Source organism: Heterodontus francisci, chromosome 18 (genome assembly GCF_036365525.1).
Source record: "Heterodontus francisci isolate sHetFra1 chromosome 18, sHetFra1.hap1, whole genome shotgun sequence".
Taxonomy (NCBI): domain Eukaryota; kingdom Metazoa; phylum Chordata; class Chondrichthyes; order Heterodontiformes; family Heterodontidae; genus Heterodontus; species Heterodontus francisci.
This window is the reverse complement of record NC_090388.1, coordinates 9088135-9107095: the sequence shown is the minus strand read 5'-3', so window position 1 is coordinate 9107095 and position 18961 is coordinate 9088135. Positions and strand designations below refer to the sequence as shown.

General features: G+C 45.1%; 1 protein-coding gene and 1 pseudogene across 6 annotated transcripts in view; both read right to left on the bottom strand.

Moving 5' to 3' along the window:
* ppfibp1b (PPFIA binding protein 1b) overlaps nt 1-18961 on the bottom strand; it is a 180907-nt gene that overhangs the window by 118693 nt on the left and 43253 nt on the right. The gene's annotated exons all lie outside the window — the stretch shown is intronic.
* Nucleotides 17184-17292, bottom strand: LOC137379902 (U2 spliceosomal RNA; annotated as a pseudogene).

The following is an 18961-nucleotide window of genomic DNA, read 5'->3' as shown; positions in this document are numbered from 1 at the left end:
AAGAGGAGACGCACCATCCTGTGAGCGAAGGGAATTTTGTCCATTGATCTTGGTCTATAGATGGCCTGGTGGCTTCAAAAAAGCTTTGGCGTATTGTTGAATCTCTCGGGCTTTCTCCTCCCACTTGTCCTTTATCTTGCGGATTGTCTTAGAGTGTCAGCCTTGAGCTGCTGAAATGCTGCCTTCTTGACTTGCAACCTTGGGTTGTTCTGCCAGACAATGAAGGCTGCTCGTTTTTGTTCCAGGTGGTCACATATTTCAGCACCATTTTCGTCAAACCAGTCCTGGTGACGATGATGCTCAAACCCAATGGTCTGGGCACAGGAGCCTAGCACAGCTGACTATTTGTTCCTACTGTTCTGAGATAGAGTTGGATACATTAAGATTTTCCAGAATTGTTGTGAGCTGCACTTGAAATTGTTCTCTTCAGTCGGGCTGCCTTCGGGCTGAGACATTGATCTTCCTCCTCTTGGACTTTTGGGTCTTGCAATGCCTTGGTGTGAGGCGAGTGTTCATCACCGATCGAACAAGTCAATGATCTGTCCAGCATGCATCAGTTTCCCACATGGATCGCATGATACAGACATCACTTAGATCTTTAACTCAAACAGTGACATAATCCAGGAGGTGCCAGTGCTTTGATCTAGGATGGCTTCATGTGGTTTTGTATTTGTCCTTCTGGCGAAAGAGGACACTTATTATAATAATGAGGCCATGCTGAGCAAACTTTAGTCAGGGAGATCATCCTCCTTCTGGAGTCTTTAATGCCAGGGTTGGATGTGACCTCGATGTCTGGCCAATAAGTCCATCACCTTTGCACATTTGCATTCAACTGGATATATGCATATCATTACCATTTTGTTTAGTATGTGGTCTAGCTCAAGCAGCAGCAAATGGACTGTCAACGCCAGAAGATGGACTGCTAAGCCTCCAGTGTTGCCTCTTGATAAAGCCAAATTCACTCAAATGTAGGTGGGTTAGAGTAGCAGGTGCTCTCAATTTATGCAGATGAGTCTGCTCCCTGTATTTACATTGGGGGGGGGGGGGCGGAAAGAAACAGCAGCATCGTGGTAATGTCACTGGACTAATAATCCAGACACCCAGGTTAATACTCAAAACTGGTTCAAATCCAACCACAGCAGCTGGTTTTAATTCAATTAATAAATTCAATTCATTAATAAAAATCTGGAATTGAAAGTTAGTCTCAGTAATGGTGCCCATGAAACTACCATAGATTCTGATAAAACCCATCTGATTCACTAATGTCTTTGCCTGATCTGACCTACATGTCACTCCAGACCCAGCAATATGGTTGTCTCTTAACTACCCTCTGAAATGGCCCATCAAGCCATTCCGTTGTACAAAACTGCTATATAAAAGCTGAATAAAACTGGACTGAACACCTGGCATTGACCTAGGCACCGGAAATAACGGCAAACTCAGCCTGGTCAACCCTGCAAAGTCCTCCTTACTAACACCTGGGGGGGCCCTGTTCCAAAATTGGGAGAACTGTCCCACTGACTAGTCAAGCAACAGCCTGACAGTCATACTCACAGAAACATAATATCCAATCTCCCAGGCACCATCACCATTCCTGGGTATGTCTTGTCACACCGGCAGAATAGATGCACCAGAGGTGGCGGCACAGCGGTATACAGTCAAGAGGGAGTCCGTACCATTGACTCCGGATCCAATGAAGTCTCATGGCATCAGATCAAACATAGGCAAGGAAACCTCTGGCTGATTACCACCAACTGCCCTCCCTCAGCTTCTCCATGTTGAACGGACTGCAAAGCTTCTACAGGCACGTAAAAAGGAAACATTTAGCCAAGACAAATGTGGGTCCATTACAGGCAGAGTCAAGAGAATTTATAATGGGGAATAGAGAAATGGCAGAGAAGCTAAATGATTACTTTGCATCTGTCTTCACAGAGGAAGGTACAGTAAATCTCCCAGAATTAGAGTTCCAAGAGATATGGGGGAAATAAGGAATTGAAGGAAATTAGTAAGAAGGTTTTAATGGAGAAATTAATGGGGCTGAAGGTTGATAAGTCTCCAGGACTTGATACTTTACATTCCAGAGTGTTGAAAGAGGTATCTATGGAGATAGTGGATGCATAGGTGAGCATCTTCCAAAATCCGATACATTCTGGAGCAGTTCCTGCAGATTGGAAGGTCGTAACTATTTAAGGGAGGCAGTGAGAAAACTGGGAATTACAGACCTGTTAACCTTACATCAGTCGTTGGGAAAATGCTAGAGTTTATTCTAAAGGATGTGATAAATGGACACTTGGATAATAATGATCAGATTGGGCATAGTCAACATGAATTTATGAATGGGAAATCATGTTTGACGAATCTGTTGGGAGTTTTTTTTGAGGATGTTACTAACAGAATTGATAAAGTGAAGTCGGTGAACGTGGTATACTTGGATTTTCAGATAAAGTCCCCCACAGGAGGTTGGTTGGTAAAATTAGAGCACATGGGATAGGAGGTAATATATTGGCATGGATTAAGGATGGGTCAACAGGCAGAAAGCAGAGCGCAGGAATAAATGGGTCATTCTCGCATTGGCAGGCTGTGTCTAGCAGGGTACAGCAGGGATCAGTGCTTGGGCCCCAGCTGTTCACAATATTGATCAATGATTTGGATGTGGGGACCAAATGTAGTATTTCCAAGTTCACGGATGACATAAAACTAGGTGGAAACATGTGTTGTGAGGAAGTTGCAAAGTGGCTTCAAGTGCATTTAAACAGACTTAGTGAGTGGGTAAGAACATGGCAGATGGAATATAATGTGGGAAAATGTGAGGTTATCCACTTTGGTAGGAGGAACAGATGTGCAGAGTATTTCTTAAATGGTAAGAGATTAGAAAGTGTAGATGTACAAAGGAACCTGGGTGCCTTCGTCAATAAGTCACTGAAAGCTAACATGCAGGTACAGCAAACAATTAGGAAGGCTAATGGTATGTTAGCCTTTATCACAAGAGGATTTGAGTACAGGAGTAGTGAAGTCTTGCTTCAATTGTAAAGAACCTTGGTTCAACCGCACCTGGAGTACTGTGTGCAGTTTTGGTCCCCTTACCTTAGGAAGGATATTATTGCCATAGAGGGAGTGCAACAAAGATTCATCAGACTTGTTCCCAGGATGGCGGGACTGTCCTATGAAGAGAGATTGGGGAAACTGGACCTGTATTCTCGAGAGTTTTGAAGAATGAGAGGTGATCTCATTGAAACCTACAAAATACCTAAAGGGATAGACAGGGTAGATGCAGCCAAGATGTTTCCCCTGGTTGGGGAGTCTAGAACCAGAGGACAATTTCAAAATAACGGGGAAGCCATTTAGGACAGAGATGAGGATAGACTTCTTTACTCAGAGGGTTGTGAATCTTTGGAATTCTCTACCCCAAGGGCTGTGAAAGCTCAGTCATTGAGCATGTTTAAAGCAGAGATTGATAGATTTCTAAATACAAATGACATGAGGGTAGTGTGGGAAAAAGGCATTGAAGTGGATGATCATATTGAATGGCAGGGTCGGCTCGATGGGCTGAATGGCCTACTCCTGCTCCTATGTTCCCAACACCATTTGGAAGAAGCACTGAGGGTAGAAAGGGTGCAGAATGTACTCTGGGTGGGGACTTCAACGTTGATCAACAAGAGTGGCTCAGTAGTGCCACTACTTATTGAGCTGGCCGAATCCTGAAGGACATACCTGCTGGGCCTGTGGCAGGTGGTGAGGGAACCAACAAGAGGGGAAACCTACTGGACCTTGTCCTACCTGTTGCAGATCTATCTGCCCATGACAGTATTGGTATAATCCTTGAGAAAACTAAGTCCCATCTTCACATTGAGGATACCCTTCATCGTGTTGCATGGCACCACTGTGCTAAATGGGAAAGATTCAGAACATATCTGGCAGCTCAAAATGGGGCATCCATGAGGTGCTGTGGACCATCAGCAGCAGAATTGTATTCAACAATCTGTAACCTCATGGCCCAGCATACCTCTCACTCTACCATTACTATCAAGCCAGGAGATTAACCCTGGTTCAAGGAAGAGAGTAGAGCATGCCAGGAGCAGCACCAGGCATACCTCAAAATGGAGTGTCAACCTGGTGAAGCTGTAACACAGGACAACTTACATGCCAAACAGCAGAAGCAGCATGCAATAGACAGAGCTCAGCAATCCTACAACCAACAGATCAGATCGAAGCTCTGCAGTCCTGCCACATCCAATCGTGAATGGTGGTGGACAATTAAACAACTAACAGGGGGAGGAGATGGCTCCACAAATATCCCCATTCTAAATGACAGGGGGAGCCCAGAACAGCGTGCAAAAGACAAGGCTGAAGCATTCGCAACCATCTTCAGCCAGAAGCATCGAGTGGATGATCCATCTTGGCCTCCTCCCGAGGTCTCCAGCATCACAGATGCCAGTCTTCAGCCAATTCAATTCACTCCACATGATATCAAGAAACAGCTGAATGCGCCGGATACTGCAAAGACAACGGGCCCTGACAACATCCTGGCTATAGTCCAAATGACTTGGGCTGCAGAACTATCTGCGCCCCTAGACAAGCTGCTCCCGTGCAGCTACAATACTGGCATCTACCCGACAACGTGGAAAATTGCCCAGATATGTCCTATCCACATAAAGCAGGACAAATCCAATGCGGCCAAATACTACCCCATCAGTCTACTCTCGATCAGCAAAGTGATGGAAGATGTCGGTGACAGTGCTACCAAGCAGCACTTGTTCAGCAATAACCTGCTTACCGATGCTCAGTTTTGGTTCCGCCAGGGCCACTCGGCTCCTGACCTCATTACAGCCTTGGTCCAAACATGGACATAGCGCCCTCGATATCAAGGCAGCATCTCACCGACGGTGGCATCAAGGAGCCTTAGTCAAATTGAACTCAGTGGAAATCAGTGGGAAAATTTCCACTGGTTGGAGTCATATCTAACACAAATGAAGGTGGTTGTGGTTGTTCGAGGCCAATAATCTCAGCCCCAGGACATTGTTGCCTCAGGGTAGTGCCCTAGACCCAACCTCCTTCAGCTGCTTCCCTCCATTGTAAGATCAGAAGTGGGGGTGTTTGCTAATGATTGTACGATATTTAACACTATTCACAACTCCTCAGGTACTAAAGCTGTCCTTGTCCATATACTTAGACGACATTCAGGCTTGGGCTGATAAGTGGCAAGTAACATTCGCACCACAAGAGTGCCAGGCGATAACAATCTCAAACAAGAAAGAACCTAACCGCCACCCCATGACATTCAATAGCATTACCACCGCTTGAATCCCCCACTATAAACATCCTGCGGGTTACCATTGACCTGAAATTGAACTGAAGCAGTTACACAAATACAATGGCTACAACAGCAGGTCGGAGGTTGGGAATTCTCTGGTGAGTAACTCACTTCCCGACTCCCCAGATCCTGTCCACCCCTCTATAAGGCACAATTCAGGAGTGTGCTGGAATACTCTCCACTTGCCTGGAAGAGTGCAACTCCAACACTCAGGAAGCTTGACACCATCCAGGACAAAACAGCCTGCTTGATCGGCACCCCACCCACCAACTTCAATGTTCACTTCCTCCACCACCGACGCTCAGTGGCAGCAGCGTGTACCATCTACAAGATGCACTGCAGCAACTCACCACGCCTCCTTCTGGGTCCAATCCTGGGCGCTGTACTTCAGGAAAGATGCCAAGGCATTGGAAAGAGTACAGAAAAGATTCACAAGAATGGCTCCAGGGATAGGAAACTTCAGTTATGAAGAGAGATTGGAGAAGTTGGGATGTTTTCCTTGCAGAGAAGGCGGACAGGAGATTTGACAGATCATGAGGGGTCTGGACAGAGGAGATAGGGAAAAACTGTTCCCACTTGTGAAAGGATCAAGAATGAAGGGGCAAAAGAAGCAAAAGCGGCATGAGGAAAAACTTGTTCATGCAGCAAGCGGTTAGGATCTGGAATGCATTGCTTGAGAGCGTGGTGGAGGCAGCTTCAATCAAGGTATTCAAAAGGGAATTATATTGTTATCTGAAAAGGAAGAATGTGCAGGGTTACAGGGAGAAGGCAGGGGAATAGCATTAGGTGAATTGCTCATTCAGAAAGCCGGTGCAGACATGGGTTGAATGGCCTCCTTCCGCGCTGTAACAATTCGGTGATTCTTTGACAGCACCTTCCAAACCTGCAATCTCTTCCACCAAGACAAGGGTAGCAGGCATGTGGGAACACTACCACCAGCAAGATTCTCACCCCCCACCCCGTCCCCAAGACACCATCCTGACTTGGAAATATATTGCCGTTCCTTCACTGTCGCTCGATCCAAACCCTAGAATTCTCTCCCTAACAGCACTGTGGGTGTACCTACACCAGACGGACTGCAGCAGCTCAGCATCACCTTCTAAAGGGCAGTTAGGGATGGGTTACAAATGCCTTGCCAGTGACACCCACATTCCATGAAGCAATTAAAAAGTAAATTTAGCTCTGTTGTCACAGGAGGAAATATCAAAGACCAAAGACAATTGTGCCATCAGGCAAGAAAGCCAGATTTAGCAGTGAATATGCCAATTTCCTGAAAAGGCACCAGCACTGAACTAACTTTACAATGGAGCATCACCATATTACATCATAAGCACAATAGATAGCAGGTAAAGGGAGGCATTTGACAAACCAAGCCAAACACATGAGCCAAGGAAAACTTTTCCCATTCCAATGTGATCAGAGGAAAGATCAATACTTGAAAATTTTCAGTGCATTCAGGTTGTACTGACTAATCCAGTGCTTTGGTACTATAAACAAAAGCATTAAAGCAACACTAATGCAGTTTTTAATTTCTCTGACAACAGTTTAAATGTTCTACATCATACTACAGCATTAATTGGAATTCTACCTTACAATAAAGATTATCTGTAAATTTTGCACTGCTGTTGGATATTAACAGGAGACTCTGTCAACACATGAAATATACCAAGCATTCTTGTCCTTTAATTCCCTCAAACCTATCTTCGACATGTGGGAGTCATCAAATTAGGAAGACACTTCCTGATTATTGCATCACTGTACATCAGCAGCAAGCCTGGAAACTTTGGTTACACGAGTTTCAATTAGCTGAAAATTATATTGTACACCAGTAACTGTTTTCCCAACAGACTACTAAACCACCAAAGAACATTGTACCAATAAAAGTGAATGCCGGAAAATACTTCTAAACTGCAGTAATCAGAAACAAATATTTAATGATCTGATCATGAATAATTAGAAACATTTATTTGAGGTCAAGTTTGTTCCACGACAGATGAGCGGGTTATACTATTTTATATATGTGGACCTTGAAAGTGAATCATTTAATTGCATGAGCAAAAGATGCTCAAGAAAGTAATGTGTTGGATCTAGAAATGGGTAACAAACCAGAGAAGATAAAAGAAAAAAGGTGTAGGAATTATTTAGGCAATAGCGATCATACCATAATAAAGATTTAAAACAACAATTGAGGAAGACACAAGAAAACAACCAAAAGAACAGATGGGGGGGGGGAAATGAGAATGAGAATGTAACTTGGGAAGCTAAACTGGAAAAAAATTGTGACAAAGAGATAAAGCCGTTCAGAAAATTGAGAGCATTGAGAAATATATTTTGCAAAAAACTAGAAAAACTAATAATGAAACACCATAGATGAAGAAATGAGTAAAACTGAAACTAAACAAAAAAAGATATACACTAAGCACATAGACAATAAATGAGGATAACACAGAGGTTAATTAAGTAGAAAAATTAGGAAAACAAAGCAGAGCTACAAAATTAAATCAAGGAATAAAAAAATAGCGAAGTACTCGACTGAAACATGATCAAAAGAAAAATCAGGATAGGGTTAGGACCAAGGGATGCACGAGCTGAACTCTCAGGTAATGACAGCAACTGGCAGAATTATTGATTAGTTACTTTGCCTCAGTATCAGAATGAAGAATAAAAAGATGAGTATGACATTAGAAAAGATCAAAAACGATATAAAGGCATTTGCTATAGAAGGTGTATGGGGGGGAAAGAGCAGAATAACTGATAAACTAATCAAACTTAAGAGAATAAAACTATTGGTCCAGTTTGATTGTACCCACACATTTAAAAGTTAGGGAAGAGATAGCAGAGACATTACATACATATAAAAATTCATTAGAAAAAGGGAATGGGCCAGGAGGTCTGGTGGACAGCTAAGGTGATTCCTATATTTAAAGGCTGCGTTTGCTGACAACGCAACCACTAGGTGGCGCTGTAGTGGCACATGCATAAATGCAGCCTGTGCCACTAAAACGTCACAGTCTGCGACGTCAGGCAGCTGCCAGGACTAAAGGTAGCACTGCTCAAATAATCACACGAAGGCAACCTAAACACATGGCAACACACAATGGCCGGAGGGAGAGCGCGCGAGCGGGTGTTGGGGGGGCGGGCGGGGGAGTGAGTGGGCCGCATGCGCACAGATTAGCGCAGTCTGGTGTCAGCTGCCGGCTGCGCTGTCAATAATCACTGATATTTAAAAGGCGAGATAGAACAAGTCCAAGGAACGATGCACAAATTAGCTTAACAGTGGTAGGAATGATAATGGAATCTGAACTCAAAGGTTAGCGGAAAGCATATAGGAAAGGAAAATATAATAAATAGTCAGCACAGATTTGAACAACCTTGACCAACCTTATTGAATTCTTTGAAAAAAGGTAGACAAGGGTACTGCGATAAATGTAATATATTTGGATTTCCAAAAAGGCCTCTGATAAGGCATCACATAGTAGACTCATAACTAAGAACAGAGCATGTGGTATGAGCAAACAAGTTTAAATTGGACAGCAAGCTGGCTAAAAAGCAGAAGAGAAAGAATGGGGATTAAAGGTTGTTAGTTACACCGGCAAAAAGTGGGAAGTAGTGTTCCACAGGGATTGGTACTGGGACCACTGTTGCTCACCTTTTATAACGATTTGGACTCGGGAATCAAAAGTACAATTTCTAAATTTGCATGTGACACCAAACTTTTTTTTGGGGGGTGCAGTTAATACAAAGGAAGAATGCGACAAAATAGAAGACATCAATAAAATTGCAGAATTAATGTTTAATTGGCACATGAATTTCAATGTAGACAAGTGTGAGATGGTGCATTTTGGTGAGAAGAAAGCCACATACTGCTTTGATAAGAATCTAAATGGGGTAGAGGAGCACAGGGATTCCAGTGTACAGACACAAATCACAAAATAGCGACAAGGGTTTAAAACAGCATTAACAAAGCAAACCAAGCATTGGGGTTCATTTCTAGAAGAATAGAACTGAAAAGCAGGGAGGTTATGTTAAACCTGCACAGAACCTTGGTTAGACCACACTGGGAAGTACTGCCACAGTTCTGGTCTCCATGTTACTAAAAGAAAAAGGATATCAAAGCATTAGAAAAGGTGCAAAAATTTCACAAGGATGATACAAGAACTGAGGATACAAGAAAGATTAAACAGGTTGGGGTGCTCTTCCTTAGAAAAGGGAAGGCTGAGCAGGTGACCTGAAATAGGTCTTTAAAGTTATGAAATGATTTGATAGGATAGACTAGAAAAAATTTTTCCACTTGTGGCAGAGACCAAAACTAGAGGCCATAAATATAATAGTCACTAATAAATACAATAGGGAATTCAGAAGAAACTTCTTTACCCAAAAAGTGGTAAGAATGTAGAATACTTTACCAAAAGGAGTAATTGAGGCAAATTGCATAGATGCATTTAAGGGGAAGCTAGATGAGCATATGTGGGAGAAAGGAATAGAAGGGTATGCTAATAGGGTTAGATAACGAGGGGCATTAACACCAGCACAGACCAGTTGGGTCAAATGGTCTGTTTCTGTGTAGACTTAATGTAACAGTCATAATATAAATTCACATCCAATAGAAAGGATGTTTAAAAACTACAAAGTATACAAGAGTGCTGAACTGAAGTAACTCTCAACAAGCTCTAACATGTGAATAATTATCAGCAACCATCTGTGTTCCAGAAACAATACAAAGTTCTCCATGTTTGTGCCATGAGAATTTTTGTAAGCTCACCAGAAAAAGCAAGGTAAAGACTCAGACTGCAACAAAAGCTGAACCAATAGTCATAAGAAATTCCAAATGCAATGCACCAGAAAATTCAAAAAACAGAATTTCAGACCAATCTATCCCTCCTCTGTTTCCTGGTTCAGTACTGGCAACTGCCCATTAAGTATAACCACCTCTTCTAAAGTGAGAATACAGCAAATTGGACCCCATGCTTAAACCCTGACTGACCAGCAGCTCACGTTCTCAGTTCAGAATAACCGATCTGTCATTAGTACTGCAGAAATCAAGATAAATTATTTTTTCCATACTTTCAATTGTTTCTACAATAGAATCAACATAAATTTTACAGGTTCTGAAATAGTGTACAGGCAAAAACAGGATCACCATTCAGACAGGACAAACCAGATTTCTGAAAACACATCAGAACCTAAAATTCTGATGGGCTGGCATAGCCAGAATCACATTTGAGGGAGATCAGGTCAGATCTTGTTTCTGTGAAACAGACATCTTAATCCACGTCAAAAGAACAGTTTAATAAACAGACATCAAACAGTGTTATCAGCATAGTTAAGGATTATACACAGCCCAATCTACAGCAGTGAAAGTTCTGCACAAAGTAAATAGAGACCAGAAACTACAATTTGCACCCATATAATGCAACCAGCCTGCATCAGAAATCAAACATTTCCATAATGGATTTTCTAGTTCTCTACCACTGATTTCCACTGACTGCATCAGCACCATGGTCAATTTAATTCAATACACTGATCTTTTCCTCAGCTGTTATGGGAAAGATTACTGACGCTGAGATTTACTGAAATATTCAGGCTTGCAAAAAAGTTAAGCATGTAGGATGAACCTACAATTCAGAAACCCATCTGCACAATGCCCTCCAGCTATCTAATGTAAAAATAATTAAATGGACTTGTAGACAAGAGTAATCTAATTGCACTTCTGCCCTACCCAAAGCCAGAGATGAGTCACAGGAAGGAAAAGCAGCTGGCATTCTTGTAAAATCTCAACTGATTTAAATTACTGTATGTAACAGCATCAGTCCAAAGATTAGGCACTCCACTGGTCGATGAGCAGCATTGTTAAACACTATTCCATTCGGCACCACAAAATCAAAAGTATAACACTGCAGAACTAATCCAGCTTTTCTCATTTCAAATCAGTTAAAACAAATTACTACTCTTTATAACCTCTGTCCGCCTACTCTAATTAGTGGAATTACTGTTGTGCAAATTAGATACAGTTGGGACGTGAAGACGTGGCACATTTTATTTTAAAAAACATCTAATTTTTTAATAGAACACTTCAGACATATTATCTTAAATCAACAGAAAACATTTAATTAGATACTAGATTTGGAACACAATTTATGTTTCAGCCCGAGGGCTAAGTTAAAATGTTTGTTTTTATGTTCATTTGAAATGTCTATTAATCTTTCCCAAAACTATAAACTTTACAGCAGATTAGCAAGTACCAGAGTACGGAAATAGTATACCCAAGATATAGAAATGAGAGTTTTGGCTTATAAATTTAAAATATTATTTTCTAGTATTTAAAACATTTTACAGCAATCAAGAGTTGAAAATTGTAAGTTTACTTCTGGCTAAGTTAGAGTAGGCCAAAATTACCATACCTTTCGTCCTCCATATAGCCTGTAGCACTACAGAAATACCAACACAGCACATCTCTGCACACCAAATGAGAACCTTTTATTCAACTACCCATTTTCTCTCAAAATAGTGATTTATTGTGGCCATCACGGTGAAAGACACTCATGCCAGGAAATGGAAGACTCATTTCAGGTACTTGGCTATGGCGTCAAGCATTTTCACATCAGGAAAAGTAGATTAAAGAGAAAATATTTTCAGGGCTATGAGGAAAAGGTAGGTAAGTGGGACTAGCTGAGTAGCTTTTACAGATCTGATTTTTTTTTTCCAAAATATACTTTATTCATAAAAATCTGTAAAAATTACATTGCCAAACAGTTTCCAAACAGCACGAAAAAATACAAACATTGCAAAAGAGATCAGTTTCTTTCAATAATGTCATGAGTTTCTTCCCAACCCTTCCGTTTCACAATTGTCATGTCAATTACAGTTTTACATTTGCAGCAATTGAGAATATTAATGATACAGTTCGAGGGGCTTCCCATGGTTCCAGCCCCTCAGTCCAGCTTGGTGGGGGAACCTTACACTGTGGTCTTTCCCCATTGAGCCTTTGCTGCGGCTGCCCCAAGCTTTAGTGCGTCCCTCAGCACGTAGTCCTGGACCTTGGAATGTGCCAGTCTGCAACATTCGGTGGTGGACAACTCTTTGCGCTGGAAGACCAGCAAGTTTCGGGCAGACCAAAGGGCGTCTTTCACCGAATTGATAGTCCTCCAGCAGCAGTTGATGTTTGTCTCGGTGTGCGTCCCTGGGAACAGCCCGTAGAGCACAGACTCCTGTGTTACAGTGCTGCTTGGGATGAACCTTGACAAAAACCACTGCATCTCTTTCCACACCTGCTTTGCAAAGGCACATTCCAGGAGGAGGTGGGCGACCGTCTCTTCCCCACCACAGCCAACGCGGGGGCACTGTGCGGAGGGGGCGAGACTTCGGGTGTGCATGAAGGATCTGACGGGGAGGGCCCTTACCACCAGCCAAGCTACGTCTTGGTGCTTGTTTGAAAGTTCTGGTGATGAGGCATTCCGCCAAATGACTTTGACGGTCTGCTCAGGGAACCATCCGACAGGATCCACCGTTTCCTTTTCCCGTAGGGCCTTGAGGACATTCCGTGCAGACCACTGCCTGATGGACCGGTGGTCAAAGGTGTTTTTCCGCAGAAACTGCTCCACGAAGGATAGGTGGTACGGCGCCGCCCAACTGCACGGAGCGTTCCGCGGCAATGTGACCAGGCCCATCCTTCGCAACACCGGGGACAGATAGAACCTCAGCACGTAGTGACACTTGGAGTTTGCGTACTGGGGATCTACACATAGCTTGATGCAGCCGCACACGAAGGTGGTCATCAGGATGAGGGCCACGTTGGGTACATTTTTCCCGCCCATGTCCAGAGATTTGAACATCGTGTCCCTCCGGACCCGGTCCATTTTAGATCCCCAGACGAAGCGGAAAATGGCTCGGGTGACTGCCATGGCGCAGGAGTGGGGTATGGGCCAGACCTGCGCCACGTAGAGCAACAACGTGAGCGCCTCGCACCTGATGACCAGGTTCTTACCCACAATGGAGAGAGATCGCTGCCCCCACATGCCCAACTTTTGTCGTACCTTGGCTACTCGCTCCTCCCATGTTTTGGTGCACGCCCCGGCCCTTCCGAACCATATCCCCAGCACCTTCAGGTAATCTGACCTGACGGTGAAGGGGACAAAGGATCGGTCAGCCCAGTTCCCAAAGAACATGGCCTCGCTCTTGCCGTGGTTAACTTTGGCTCCCGAGGCCAGTTCGAACTGGTCGCAGATGCTCATCAGTCTGCGCACAGACAGCGGATCCGAGCAGAAGACGGCGACGTCATCCATGTACAGGGAGGTTTTGACCTGAGTGCCTCCGCTGCCTGGGATTGTCACCCCTCTTATGCTCGCATCCTTCCTAATAGACTCAGCAAAGGGTTCAATACAGCAAACAAACAAGACCGGGGACAGAGGACAGCCCTGTCTGACTCCAGATTTGATCGGGAAACTTTCAGATTCCCACCCGTTGATTGACACTGCGCTACTGATGTTTGTGTAGAGCAGTTGGATCCAATTGCAGATTCCCTCCCCAAACCCCATTTTGGAAAGCACGTCCATCATGTAGGTGTGCGATATCCTGTCAAAAGCCTTCTCCTGGTCCAGGCTGATGAGGCAGGTGTCCACCCTCCTGTCCCGTACGTAGGCGATCGTATCCCTGAGTAGCGCGAGGCTATCAGAGATCTTCCTGCCGGGTACAGTACAGGTCTGATCGGGGTGAATCACCAGCTCCAGAGCAGACTTGACTCGACTGGCTATGACTTTGGACAGAATCTTGTAATCAACATTAAGCAGTGAGATGGGCCGCCAATTTCTGATCTCTCCCCCTTTTGCTTGTAAATGAGGGTGATGATGCCTTTTCTCATGGATTCTGACATGCTACCGGCCAGGAGCATACTCTCGTATACTTCCAGCAGGTCCGGGCCGACCCAGTCCCACAGGGCCGAGTACAACTCGACCGGTAAGCCGTCGCTCCCGGGAGTTTTACTCGCCTCGAAAGACCCGACGGCCTTTGTCAGCTCGTCCAGAGTTAGCGGCTTGTCCAGTCCCTCCCTCCTGCTGTCATCTAAGACCTCTGTGATAGATGACAGGAAGGACTGGGAGGCTCTGCTGTCTGTGGGCTTCGCGTCATACAACCCAGCATAAAAGGATTTGCTGATCCTTAGTATGTCGGACTGCGAAGACGTTACCGAGCCATCTTCTTCCTTCAGGCTGCTGATAACAGAGCTCTCTCTGTGTACCTTTTGGAAGAAGTAACGCGAGCACGTCTCATCCTGCTCGATGGAGCGGACTCTGGACCGGAAGATGATCTTGGAGGCTTCCTTGGCAAAGAGCGAGGCCTGCTGGCTCTTCACCTCTTGGAGGTCCTCCTTGACCTCGACCCCCATTGACTGCAACCGGAGAAGATTTTGCATAATTTTCTGGAGTCGGGACAGTTCCCTCTGTCTCTCTCTCGCCTTCTGAACACCTTTGTGGATGAAGAACCTCTTGATGTTCTCCTTAATCGCTTCCCACCAGTGAACTGGAGACTCAAAGAGGGGTTTCACAGTCCTCCAACCATTGTAATCCCTTTTGAGTTCCTCAACGTTCTCTGGGGTCAGCAGTGTCGCATTGAGCTTCCACGTCCCTCTGCCAACCCGCTGGTCGTCCTGTAAGTGACAGTCGGCCAGTAAGAGGCAGTGGTCGGAGAAGAACACCGGCTTGACGTCGGTGGATCCGACCATGACAGCACGGGACACAAACAGGAAGTCAATCCTGGAACGGGCAGACCCGTCCGATCTTGACCATGTGTATCTGCGCTGCGCTCCGTCTGCAGGTTTGCTGAAGACGTCGTGCAGTTTGGCACCCTTAACTGTTTCTATTAGGAATCTGGACGTAGCGTCCAGTTTGCTGTCGTCACTGCCGGATCGTCCAGCCGCATCGATGATGCAGTTGAAGTCACCGCCTAGGATGACCGGCCTGGACGTCGCCAGCAGCAGTGGGAGCTGCTGGAAGACGGTCAGCCGCTCGCTGCGTTGTACCGGGGCGTACACGTTGATCAACCGGAGCGGAGCGTTGTTGTACATCACGTCTGCTACGAGGAGGCGGCCGCCCACCACCTCCTTAACTTCGGAGATGGTGAAGCTACCTCCCCGCAGCAGAATACCCAGGCCGGAGGAACGGCAGTCATTTCCCCCCGACCAGATCGATGGCCCGTGGGACCACCATCGCGACCACTGCCTGTAGGTGCTGAGGTGTGGTATTCCACACTCCTGCAGAAACAGTAGGTCAGCTTTGACCTTGGCAAGGTAATCCAAGGTTGAAACACATCGCGTAGTCGATTTAATGCTACGCACATTAATGGAAGCAATTCTTACACCCATTTTTTACTAAAAATTAGTTGTTGCTTCCCATACCATTTGTCCTCGCTAGTCCCAGTCCTTCCCCTTCGGGATGTTCCTGCATACCCATCGTATGCGCAAGCAGTTTCACGTTGGTTGGGCTCAGAAACCCCTCCTGATTTTTCATGCAGGGTTTGTGCCGCTCGGGTGACATCGGGGGGGTCTTGTAGGCAGAGAGGATTGGGTTGTCCTCAGCTGCTTCCATCTGTTCCTCCTCGAAAACATGCGCCAGACGTGTCTTTGCTCCCGGTGTCCCGGAGCTGAGATGCGTTGGCCACGTCGTTACGTGTGGGGAATTGGGGTTGGGGCACGCCGGGCCCATCACAGCTTCCAGTGCCCGGGGGCTGGGATGCTTTATCATCCATCTTGGAGTTCTGCCGCCTCTTTTGAAGGGGCTGTCGTTCCAGCATTTCCCCGTCCAGTGAAGAGGAGTTGTTGCAGTCTGATTCAGAAGAGAGCCTCCTCTTGCCACTGGTTTGGGTGGTGGCTTTGGGATGTTTTTTCTTTGTGGTTTTCCTCTGGACCACTTGCCACTGACCTGTTTGTCCATCTGCTGCCTCCTCCTCCATTGATTCTGTCTGTGGAGGAGGGGTTTCCGGGCGCTGGGTAGGTGCTGGGTCGTTGGTTTCAGCCGCCTCCCCTTCCTTCTCAGGTTGAAGTTCCTCACTGCGGAGAAGGTTGCTGGTCTCCTTTCGAACAGCGGACGCCTTCGTCGAACCTTCACCCGGCCTTTCCTTGGACCTTGCCGCCTGAGCATAGCTGAGGCAACGTTTGGGGCAGGTCTTGTAGAGATGGCCTGCCGCACCGCACAAGTTGCAACACTTAGTCTGCTTACAGTCCTTGGTCTGATGGCCTTCCTCCTTGCAGTTCTTGCAAACAACCGTGCTGCAGTTGGCTGCCATGTGACCAGATTTGCCACAGGTGCGGCAAACTCTGGGCTGCCCAGCGTAGACCAAGAAGCCTCGACTTCCCCCGATAGCGAAGCTGGAGGGAGAGTGGATGATGGCTCCACTGGGATCTACCTTCAAGGTCACCTTGACCTGCCGCTTGCTGGTCCAGATCCCAAAGGGGTCCTTGACATCAGTGCTGCTGCCGGCCACCTCGACGTACCTGGCGAGAAAGGTGAGTACATCCACCACCGGAACATGGGGGTTGTAGAGGTGAATCGTCACCACCCGGTCCCGTTGTGACGGAAGCGTGAAGAGCGGCTCCGCTGTGAGGATCGACAGCGGCGCCCGGTCCCCTTTCTCCTTGAACGCCTTCAGGAACTTGATGCATCCCGCCACGTTCCGGAACGTCACGTCGAAGTATCCACTGCTGGGGAAATCCTGCAGGCAGAAGACGTCCGTCGCTTGAAATCCGCAGCAATCGAAGAGAATTTTCTTGATGAAGAAGCTGCAATCGACCGGTGCATCTCCTTCCTTGTCCTTCACGACCACCCGAACGGTGTTGCGCACTCCCTGGCCCGAAGCTCGAAAATTGGTTATAGCCATTTTACTCAAAGCTTCCCCAGGATCAAAAGGCAATGATCATGGTCTCTTCTCAATCAAATAAGCACTGATAAGAACAGATACTACACTTGATCTTAGCCAAAAGGCCGAGAAGCGATCTGATCTGATACAGAGGCAACAGGCTGACTGGCCTCCTTCTGTGCTGTAACCATTCTATAATTTTACTCTTACCCCAACTTCTAGGATACTCCTTAAAGTGACATGCACATTTGTTGCGCCCACCATCCTCATTGCCAACTAATGTTAAATTGTCAAGAACATATCCATTAGGTGGGGAAGAATGCTCAACTGTATTTCATAAAGTCCCTACAGTACTGTGGTGTTATTACTGATCATACCAATATCTCCTTCATCCTGGAGCTAAAGCAGTGTTGATTAAAGGCAAACTCCAGTGTCACATTAGCCCATTCTTACAGTCAGAAACATAGAAGTTAGAAGTTTATGACAGCAAGGTTATTGTATTTGAATACCATTGTTTCCAGATTGTGGTTTCATGCTACTCATACCGATATTTGGTGGTGCTAAACCTTTATAACACACCGGTTAGGACCCAGCTGGAATAGTGTGTCTAATTCTGGGCACCACACTATAGGAAGGTCATCAAGGCCTTAGACAGGATGCAGAGATGATTACTAACTAAGATGATACCAGGGATGAAGGACTTCAGTTACATGGAGACTGGAGAAGCTATAGTTGTTCTCCTTCCATCAGAGGGGAAGAGGAGATTTGATAGAGGTTTTTAAAATCATGAAAGGTTTAAAATAGAGTAAATAAGGAGAAATGGTTACCAGTGGCAGAGGGTTGATAATCAGAGGATAAAAATTTAGGATAGGCAAAAGAACCATAGGCAAGATGAGGAAAAATTTTCAAGCAGCAAGTTAGAGTGATCTGGAATGTACTGCCTGAAAGGGTGGCAGAAGCAGATTCAGTAGCAGCTTTCAAAAAGGAACTGAATATATACTCAAAGGGGAAAGAGCTGCAGGGCCATCGGAAAGAGCAGGAGCAAAATACTGTGGATGCTGGAAATCTGAAATGAAAACAGAAAATGCTGGAAATACTCAGCAGGTCTGGCAGCATCTGTGGAGAAAGAAACAGAATTGATGAAAGGTCACAAACCCGAAAAAAATAACTTTCCCTCTCCATAGATGCTGCCAAACCAGAGTATTTCCAGCATTTTCTGTTTTTATTTTAGCGAAGAGGGGGGGTATTGGGACTAATATTCTATAATTTTATGACTGGAGTAAAAGCCAGCATATTTTAACTAAGTTTCAAATCTGTTGATAATAATAGTGCCCTTATTTATTTCAATATTGCCTACAAGATTGTTAGACTTCTACTCATTTTTCACACACCCATGCTCATCAGGCAATTTAAATCCAAATGATAATGTGCAGTAGTTCCTCAAGACTGCAGACAGTAGGATGCTGCATCTTTTACAGTCGCATGGTTAAAGTGGTTAAGCTCACTAATAATCTTGGGTCTATTTCTGGAAAAGGCTGCATGAAGGTTTTCTAAAATTAAAGCTCTCCAGAACACAAAAACACACCATCAGTTTACTGATTTATATTCTCTTAATTATAAGCTTTTAAGAAGCTCAACACTGATTTGCATAAAAGAAATCAATTCATATCTTCAATGTATAAATTACTTTATTTCAAAGAAGCAGCTCAACTACATTAATGAGCCGGTCAATTACTCCATGTTAGTTGTGTCTTAATAGGACTGTTATAAAACATCCAGTGGAACACTAACACACATATTAATATA